Source organism: Anas acuta, chromosome 6, assembly GCF_963932015.1.
Source record: "Anas acuta chromosome 6, bAnaAcu1.1, whole genome shotgun sequence".
Taxonomy (NCBI): Eukaryota; Metazoa; Chordata; class Aves; order Anseriformes; family Anatidae; genus Anas; species Anas acuta.
The window spans coordinates 30,272,142-30,282,391 of NC_088984.1; the positions used below are offsets into that span (position 1 = coordinate 30,272,142).

The 10,250-nt window shown below is 46.2% G+C and overlaps 1 long non-coding RNA gene across 1 annotated transcript; it reads left to right on the forward strand.

Annotated features, from left to right (window-relative positions):
* Positions 1-457: 457 nt before the first annotated feature.
* Positions 458-7,863, forward strand: LOC137858463 (uncharacterized). The gene is made up of 4 exons (XR_011097754.1): positions 458-1,309; positions 1,933-2,084; positions 6,886-7,005; positions 7,230-7,863. It is a non-coding gene; the product is annotated as an uncharacterized lncRNA (long non-coding RNA).
* Positions 7,864-10,250: the final 2,387 nt, after the last annotated feature.

Below are 10,250 nucleotides of genomic sequence, written 5' to 3' on the forward strand. Positions count from 1 at the left end.
ATAGGAGGGTGTGGGCAGAGTGTTATTGATAGCTTCGGGACACGCCGTGTCCTGGGGATTTGCGCTGGGGAATGGCGCAATGGGAGATCTCCCCGAACACCCTTTATGTTCGATTCACAACCGATTTGCTCCAAACAAACGAAGACGTGCATAATCTGCATGAGAAAAGCTTGCAGGGAGGATGGGGGCTCGGCCCGGCTTCAGCTGCGAGATCCAATATGATAACGTGTGTGTGCATATGGTAGCTGGGTGGGCTTGGAAGGGCCTTTTTGGCTACGGTCCACCTTCCAGGGAGAGCGTGAGAGGCAGCTGACTCTGTGAGCAGGTTTGGTAGCTGACGGATGAAAACTTGCCGGAGCAGCAGGTCGTGCAAGCTTGACTCGCTAGGCAAAGTTTGTCTGAGCTGATTTCTGCAGGGCTTGGGCTTGGAATTCAGCTATTTTGAAGAAAGGAATGGCCAAAGCCTGTAAATTGCATCGTTACCCTTCATCACACAAAGAAAAACTGAGCTTCTGCAACACCACCCTTCCTAGGAGAAGGGCAGGAGCGGGGTTTTGATGGTGCAGAGCTCCAGAGGACTGTTGAAAGGCAGAGAAAATGCCTTTGTCTGTAGTGGTACTATACCAAAAGGCTCTTTTTGAGCAGTGGTGGAGGTGGTCTGCGTAGCAAGGTCCTCTCCCGTTCATTTGTGCCCTTCGTGTTGTTACAGAGTGAAAGGGAAGGTGTTTTGCTGGTGTTACTTTACTTCTGTTTGAGCTGACATTTCGCATTTCTCTCATCTCTTAATTAATCCGTCTCCTGCTTCTTGTCAGTCCCACTGCACTTGGAAATCTTGAAGTGCAGGGCACTGCTCGGCCGAGCATTTAGCCCAAGTAGATTAGGGAAAGGCAGGAAGAGCTTCTGATTGTGCTGTATCTGTGGCATAGGTGTTAAAGATGTATTTGTGAGCCAGTCAGAGAAGAATGCTGAGGAAATCCTGTTTGGGTTAATCTTGTTTAATTTTACAATCAAAAACATATGGCTGGCCATCTGGTGCTTCTTGCAATCAAATATCTCACAATTAACAGTAATTTACTTGCCCTGAGACTTCCACGATCTTTGTATGTGTTTTTTTTTTTTTTTTCCTTCAGCCCTCGTACGTGTGGTCCCCCTGGAGCACTGCTGGGAGTAAGCCGAGCCCCGAGCTGCCCGTAGGATGTCCTGGTGCCAAATGGTGTGGGGGTCCTGCTGGGTTTCTGCTTACACCCCCAAAATCAGAGGCAGGCAGCGTGTCTTCTGCTTCTCAGGCCCTGGAGGAACCACATTTGGGGTAAGCTACCACTGTACATACCTGCCTATGCATCATTGCAAAGAGAAATAAGGCTGCAGTTAAGGGCAATGTACTAATTAGATCTATGTTTTCCACTGGGCTATGGGGTTTCTTTAGAGCTCTGAGTGATTATTGCCAAAGCAGGCTTTCTGTGGCAGTTTAAGTTACTGAATGTAATTAAACAAGATGCAGAGGATCCTGAGTACTGTGAAAGCTTTCTGGGGGAATTAGCAGCAAAATGAGATGCAGAATAGGACTCACCAGGCAGATAAACCATTTTTCTTTGCAATCTTTCCACCAGGAAGTTTAGAGACACCCAAGACTCATCACACTTAAGCTGGTTGGTGGCAATGCCAGGTCTGATAGGCAATTACTGGCTGCAGAACCAGACACTGCGCCTTGGTTTAACCTAAGGATGAATTTGGGCCTTCTTGACCTGCAGTACGATAGAGATGCTTTCTGTTTCTGATAACACCAATGAATTCGCAGACAGAAGGAGGCAGAATTCTGCCTTTCAGGATGATGGGAGCCATATCTGTTTAATAACGCTGGTGTTGTTGAAAAATGACATTGCTTCTTCTGAAATACTAATTGGCTGCTTTGGTTCCTTCGGTTACATCCAGAGGTGACATTGGAATTGGAGACTGGTGGCAGCCCCTTCAATAACTTCAGATCTGTTTTGAATATGTCCTTGCCCAACCACCTCTGTGGCTTAATAGTATGAATAGTGAACGTGAATAAATGAATTCCAGATGACAGATCTGCATACCAGTAGGTAAGAGCTCTCCCGGGCATTTCTATGTGATTGCTAGCTCTGTTTACTATCCTAATATTTTTTTGATAGCAGATGAGGAAAAATAATTGAGCTCTTCCACTCCTCCTCCACCAAATCACTGGCTTCATGTGCATTCAGTGTGCTGGTGCTCACTTAATCAGGGAATCAAATCATGGAGCAAAAAGATGTATTCAGATACCAGGGTATGTTAGACTGCTCTTATGCTCGATCTTCCAAGTTGTTTATTTAAATAGAGAGGAGCCTTCTGAAGGGCAAGAGCGCATTTTAACAGGGTTCCCAAAGGGAACTTGCCATCGATTGGATATGCACAGCTAGCAGGTATAGAGTTTCACGTTGCTCCAGCAGTCGAATTATCAGATCTCGGGGGTGCAGCTTGGGAGTGGAGCTGACATTCATCCAGAGCAGCTCTCCATCCAGCCTAGATAATGGCAGTTAGAAAAACAAAGTGATTAGTGGAACGCCATGAAAACACAGGTCAATAAAGTGGTTGTTATTAGAGCAGTGGAAAAATGCTGTGTGTTATGGTTCAGGACCTGTGTACATGAATGTTTCTAGGTAAATGCTGTTAAGTTCAGCACAGAACACATTTTATGATTTCTCCATCGTGTTTCTCCCTTTTCCATTTTTTTAAATATATATATATATAATTTATTTTTTTTTCTGGTGGGACCAGGGCAAACGCTTTTGTTCTTCAGTGCAGTAGTTTATGTGGAGTGGACAGAGGCCTTGAGGCTCTCCAGGTGGGATCACTCCCACCTGAATGTGCCCTGTCCTTGTATCTGCACCAGTACGGCACAGCCTGTGCCACCATCCGAGCTTTGCTCTGCCAGCTTGTATGCTGCCCCAGGGGAGCAGCCCATGAGACTCACCCAAGCCTGCTCTTCACCCTGCCTGTGAACACTTGGCCCTGTGGGGCTCGTCACAGAATCACAGAATGGTTTGCATTATAAGGGACTTTAAAGATCATCTAACTCCAACTCTTCTGCCATGGGCAGGGATCCCTTCTGCTAGACCAGGCTGCCCAAAGCCCCATCCAACCTGGCCCTGAGCACTTCCAGGAATGGGGCATCCGCAGCTTCTCTAAGCAGTCTGTGCCAGAGCCTCACCAGCCTCATAGTGAAGAATTTCTCCCTAACAGCTAATCTAAATCTACGTTTTTTCAGTTTAAAGCCATTACCCCTTGTCCTATCACTGCACTTCCTGACAGAATCCCTCCCCGGCTCTCCTCTAGCCCCCTTTAGGTATTGGAAAGTTGCTATAATGTCTCCCCAGAGCCTTCTCTTTTCCAGGCTGAACAACCACAACTCCATCAGCCTGTCTTTGTAGGAGAGGTGCTCCAGCCTCTGGCCATCCTCGTGGCCTCTTCTGGACTCATTCTAATACTTCCATGTTCTTGTGCTGGGGGCCTCAGAGCTGAAGGCAGGGCTCCAGGTGGGGTCTCACAAGAACAGAGCAGAGGGGGACAATCCCCTCCCTCACCCCACTGGCCACACTGCTTTTGGTGCAGCCCAGGATGCAGCTGGCTTTTTGAGCTGCAAGCACACGTTTCCAGCTCATGTCGAGCTTCTTGTCAACCAACACCCCAGGTCCTTCTCATCAGGGCTGCTCTCAGTAATGCTCTCGTCATGCCATTGTTGCTGCTCACCAAGGCCCATGAAAGCCTGAATAGCCAGGAGACCTCTGATGCTGTTTAGAAGGGGCTGTGCCATCCCTGCCAGGCAGACAAAAGTCAAGAGGCACTGGGGACAAATAAAAGATGATGAATCAGCCATGCCAGGAAGTGAACCTTGTTCTTCAGGAGAGCTGGATTTTGCCAGCACAATAGCTAGATTACAGAGCCATTTCCTCCAATTACTTTCTCTGTCAAATCTTTGTGTCATCTGGCACTAGGAAAGCTTGGATTCAAATTCATTGTGAATTGGGGCGATGACACCAGAGATTTCTAAATTAATATCCTGCCAAGAGGAATTGAACTTGTTTTTTCCAATCATGTCAGTTCTGATTCTGTTGCATGTCAGAAAAAACTTTGGCTTACCATCTGGTTTTAGGGGTTTAAGGATTTTAGGGTTAGGGAAATCCTACATTGCTCAGCCCAGCACTACAAGCTTGTTGTGGTCAGGTAGTGTCAGAAAGCTTTGCATTGGGTCCTTGTTGGCACCTGGCAATGGAAAAGTGGGGACGGGGGTCAAGGTCACAGAGTGCTGGTGAGAAGGAAAGAGAGGATGATCTCTGAAACAGCAGAAGTGTGTATGTTGTGCACAGGGAGATCTGAGTATGGTGACAGGGTCACCATCAGTGATCAGTGTCTGTATTGAGGACAGAGGGAGGGCAGAGTGTCACTGTCACATGTCATGTGACATTCCTCTATCCCGTGTCCTCTCTACATTTCTCACTGCCAGTGTGCAGGCAGGGACTGTGTGACTGGGAGCATTCACACGAAGATCTCTGTGAAGTTCTTGGGCTTGGTGGCCATGCTGATGTACAGGTGTGGTGGTGACATAACCAGAGAATTGTAGAATCATTTAGGTTGGAAAAGACCCCTAAGATCATCAAGTCTGGCCATCAACCTAACACTATGAAATCTACCACTAAGACATTTCCCCAAGCACCACGTCCATATGTTTCTTAAATAATTCCAGGGACAGGAGCTCCACCATTTCCCTAGGCAGCCCATTCCAATACTTTACTACCCTTTCTGTGATGAAATTCTTCCTGATATCCAGTCTAAATCTCCCCGTCACAACTTGAGGTTGCCTTCCCCCTAACTGGTGGCAGATAAAGCCTGCCCCAAGTGAGAGGTTAATTAACCCAAGAGGCACTTTTCCTGGTGGTTGCTCTTCATGCAAGGAGAGGCTCCTCAGGGAAAAACTAGGCCTTGTGCTAAGCCAGGACTGGCTTTGGGACACCATTACCCTGGTCCTAATTCCCTCCATGGCTCAGTGGGCGGCATGGTGGGGAAGAGGCCTGAAGATGGCCGCTAGGCCCATCTGTGCACTGTCCTCTCCCTGCCAGCAGGGCTGTGGCTCCACCAAGACACTGTTGGCCCTGGGTACCATGGGCTTTGCCCACCCTTTGGGAAGGGGCACCCGGTCCCACCATGGGGACTGCAAGTGTGGGGGCACCCTTTATCACTCTCCTGCAGGCTGAGCCTCCGCGGCTCCTTATCTCCCCGTCTCAGCACCGAGCTGGCTGCAGGAGAAGCCGCCTGGCTTTTGCTTGCCCCCCAGCACCTCCAGCAAAAAACAGCAGCACCGGTGTTCATTTGGGACCGTGTGCGCTCGCCTTGGGCCCGTAACCCCCTGTAACCCTCTGATGAGGGGCTGCTGGAGCCTTCCTCAGCTGCAGCCCTATAAATGCGAACAGATGTGGCTTTGAAAAAGTTCAGCTTTGAGGCGATCTTTCTTTTTTGTACTGGTTTGGTAAAAATTTGCACTTCGGTGGATGTTTGAAAAAAAAAAATAAAAACGGTGTTTTGAAAGTGAAAATGAAATGAAAACCACGCTATCCACTCCTCTCCCCACAGTGAAACAGTATTTGGAAAGTGGGGCTCTGTTATGAAATATTTGAAGCAGAGAGACATCTTTCTTTTTTCTTCCTCCACTTCAATGTTCCTTTCTCTGCTTCTTTTTCCCTTATTTTCCTCACTTTTCAAGTTCCATTTGCAGCCAGCTCAGAGCTCCCCTTGCTCCCCTCATCACTTGCAGGACGTAGGATGTTGCAAGAGGTCTTCTGAAGGGTTGGCCAGTGCTGGTTTATGTGCTCATACTGCTGAGCTCATGGTTGTCACAGCGGGGAGATGCTATCAGCCCTGTCCAATTTATTTATTTTTGTTTTGTTTTGACAATTTATTTTTTTATTATTTTTATTTTTTTTTATTGCTACTACAGTTTCAAGATTGTCAGGGTTTACATGAAATCCCTATTTTTCCAGGGGTTTTGTGTAAAATGTATTCCGAAATGAAACTCCCTTTAGAAACTTTTAAGAAACCTTTAAAAACTTTAGAAACTTTGTTCTTATGTAATTTGCTCTATAATTTATGCCTGGTTCCCTGGGGCTGTGAGCTGGCTGCCTCGGGCCCCGCCAACACATAGGAAGGAAGGTGGATGGCTTCCAAGGAGCTGCTGGTGGTTTACCTGCAGCCAGGGAGCCTATTTGCACTGGCAACTTGCTAAAATCTTCCTGCAGCTCATCCTTCCCTCCTTGCCAGCTGAATGATGCTCTGGTTGGGGAGACGATGATGTATGCTGCAGTCCCACGTTAAAGCAGCTCTGTGCCTTGCCAAGGAAAGCTGTAGGTGGTCTCTTCTGGAGACCTGAGCTCAGCGAAGCAGCTCTGAGTTAACCAAAGGGGTTGTTTTGGCCTACGAGCTTTGTAAAGGACTTCTAGCACCTCACAGCTTCCTGCCTGAAAGCTGTGTTAACAAATACCTGCTTGTTCCCCAGCGCTTTCATGTAGGAAGGGGGAAGCATGGACCTTCTCTGCACATGCGGGGTTTTAAGATCAAAAATCTCTGAGGAACAAATAGCAGGGGGATTGCAGAAAGGCAGGGCTTGAAGAACAAGCAAGTGAAGCAGACTCTGCTGTCATGTTCTTAGATAGCCACCATGAGGGATCTTTCTGCCTCCCTAGTGTTTGCTACCTGGGTCTCAGGGCTCTCAGTCTTTCTTCTGACTAACGTCCCTCACTGCCACAAATGAAACTGGGCTTTTTTTTCCTGCCCCTGCTGGGTGGGGGTCTCCATGTCCTTCATGTTATGAACTGTTTTCTTTGATCTCTACAGTGATGAAACCCTGGACCCCTTCCCAAACCACGATCCACAAGGAATGTGAAGCCGGGACATTCGTAGCCTGATGAGAGCAGGAGCAGCTGGACCTCCCCAGATCCCAGAGACATCTGCTAGGTGTGTACAAACAAATTAGTGTCAGCACAACAAATTCCTTGTCCTTGTTGTCCTGTGACCTACTGTGTATGCTCTGCCTGCCTAATCTGGATACACATAGTGGATTTAACATGTAGGGACTGTGCTATACATGTATAAGAAGGGACGAGCTGCACAACCTGTGTTTGTCATCTTGGCCATGGTGTCCTGAGCATCCTATCAAAGAGACGTTTCTCCTCATTCAGTGGGGTATCGAGACTACAATGGATGATGCGAAGTTGGTACTTGTGCATTGCCTAGACAGGAAGATGTGAAGGAGATGCTGGTCGCTCGCCACACATCCTGGAGCTGGGCTGGTGGAGCTGGGACCAGAAGGTACCACTGGGAGCAGAGAAGGACGGGCCCAGCGCTGCGGGTCCATGGCAGTGAGGCAGCCGAGGCTGTGCATTGTGCGTGGAGCTGCTCACGTGATTCCCACTGAGCCAAAATATTCTTTCAGAAAGAGAACTGACCAGATGTCTTATTATTACTGCTCACAATGCTGTGCTCAGAGTACAACAATCCATCAGGGGGCTCGGCGCAGCCCTACAGAAAAGTCCCTGACACATTTTTACAGAAGGGCCAGGTTCTCACCACTTGTGTGCATTAGTACTCCTTGACAAATAGCTGTTTGACTTCGGTTTTGTTCAAAGTCACAGTAGTGTCAAGCACAGGGCTCCTATTCAAGTGCCCACCAATGGTGGTCCACAACTCATTGCTTCCTCTTCTTTTCTTGCTTTGTTTCTCTGTGACAGTCACTCAGGGACTTTTTTTTCTTACTTTCTTCCTTTTATTTTTTTTCCTGCTCACAGATCTCATAGTTGTTTTTTTTTAAACAGATAATTTAAAAGGATTTATCCGCAGCAATGCAGTGCCTCTAATAAGGACTGTACAAATGGCTCAGGAATGTATGCTGTGAGGAATTTACATTTATATGTTGCTGATATAATGCTTGCTTGCTTTTTTTTTTTTTTTAGGTAATTTTTCCAGCAAGTTGATTACTAAATTGGCAAGCAGAGCCTTGGATATGTTACAAAACGCATCTCTTTCTACAGTGTGTTGTCTCATCCTTAATGGATTGTTCCTCTTAAAACTGAGAGGTGTGTTCCTAGGTGGTGTGATCACTTCAGGTGTGTGGTAGAATTAGTTCCAGGTTATGAGCTGTGGTGTTTGTCCTGCTGTATAAAACTTTTAGGCAGGACGTTGAGTTGTCCCTCTGTTATATGTCCCTCTGTTTCAAGTGGATTAAGACTGCAAGGACTAAAAGATTTATAGGAAATATAGGAAATCTAGCTGGGAGTGGAAGCATGGCCAGGAATACATGTGCACAAGGAAGGAGTGTCTGAATATAACCTCCTCCAGAGGAATCTGGTTCATTATTTAAAAGTAACACCCTGAAGGGTGTCACAGGCTGCAGCAGTGGGAGCTCCCAGAGGGTGGGTGAGATCCATGCATGGCAGTCAATACAGTCCTGCCGCGTAGTGCCAATATGACTTTTCTCCTGGTTATTATTATTATTATTATTATTATTTGGTTTTGTAATTGAGGAGTCCTTCATATTCTCCAGATGGTGACTTTCTGCCATACTTCACTTTCTGTCTTCAGCAAGTACTTCGTGTGCTCAGAGAGCATTTTCCATCACTTGAGCCTGAAATGAAAGAAAATTTATGGAATGGGGAGCACGAGCAAATACCAAAGTGTGTATGTAAGCGTTTACAGGTCTGAGATCTAAGTATGCAAGTGGTCTTGATCTTTTTAAGCCGCTCCATACCGCTAACTCCGAAGGCTGATGTGATAACCTGCCACACCGTTTGCACATTTTCAGATGTCTTGTCTAAGGAAAGCTTTCTCACCGCATTGATCATGCATCATCTTCCAACCACTGCAGTTCTCGGCATGTTTAATAGATTTGCTGCTACCCAGCACCAGCAGTGGATGCTGAATGTCAAATTGTGGGTGCAGGAGATTCATTACCTTCTTATGATTTTACTCTCAGTTCTCTTAAATTTTGGCAACTACGTTATGGTGTGTCTGACCTATTATTGTTTCTTCGTCTGACCTGTTGATGCCCCCCAGCTATGTATCATCATAACGAGGGTCTTTGGTGGCCCTGCTTATGCTCTTGTACTTTCTCTAGAGCTTAGCTCTCAAAGCTTAGCCTTCAAAGTCATCTCACAGCACACTGCAAACTTTTTTTTTCTATCCAGGTGAAGCCTGAGGGGTCTTATGGCAGATAATGTGAGTGTCTCAACTGGTAATTGTAAAGTTGGGTTCTGTAATTAATTTTTCTATAAAACTCTCAACCTCAAGGTGAACCTTTATCCATGTATTAATTAGCATGGGGGAAGGATACCCTTGTCCGGAGGCAGAAGGCAGAAATGAGAGTGGGGAGGAAAGAGAATTGACTGCTTTGTTTGAATGGCAAACATTGTTCACTTTGTGTCTTAAGACATAAAGAGCCATGTGAAATGAAAGTTTGGTTGAAAGCAGTGTAATTTTAGCTCTTAGAAACGCAGGCATAAAAAGAATCAGAGAAAATAGTCCTGGAATAGGCACCAGAGACCCCACAACCCCACCCAGTAGATTCCTGTCATTCCAAGTCAAGCTCAGCTATACCTGTGTGATTCCTCACAGAAGTTTGTTTAACCTGTTTCTGGGTTTGGGAACCATTGAAATGTTGCCTTCCCCCCACCTCTCCCCAAACAGGAGGCTCAGAAGTGTACACAATTGCTTGGATTCTCATGTTAACCTCTGTGAGCTATGGCTTTGGGAAAAGCACCAAATATTGCAAGAACTGTTAACACTTCATTATTTGCATAAATTATTTTTTCTTTTCTTTTCTTTTTCTTCTGATTTTTTTTTTTTTTAATAGCAACTTGGAACCAGTTTAAACTCCTGCAGTGGAGGGTTCTGTCAGAGAACAGATTTTTCACAGATCTTCATGTGGGATTGATTATCCACTCTTGTGAGCTGGAGTTCTTCATGGAAGGACAACTTGGTGCATCTCCATGTAAATCTATGGGCAGCAGGGCTTCTTCTGCCAGATGCAGAGGAAAGAGAAAAGTCCCCTGGGGATGAGATTAATATCTAACAAAAGCAGATAGTGTATGACAAATCTTATTAATACTGAGAATTTGAAATCTGCTGAGCTGGAGAGGATGGCATTATGTCCCCATAGCAGCTAGTAGAGAGATCTGCGTGAAAACCATGTAGCTTTGCAAAACAAG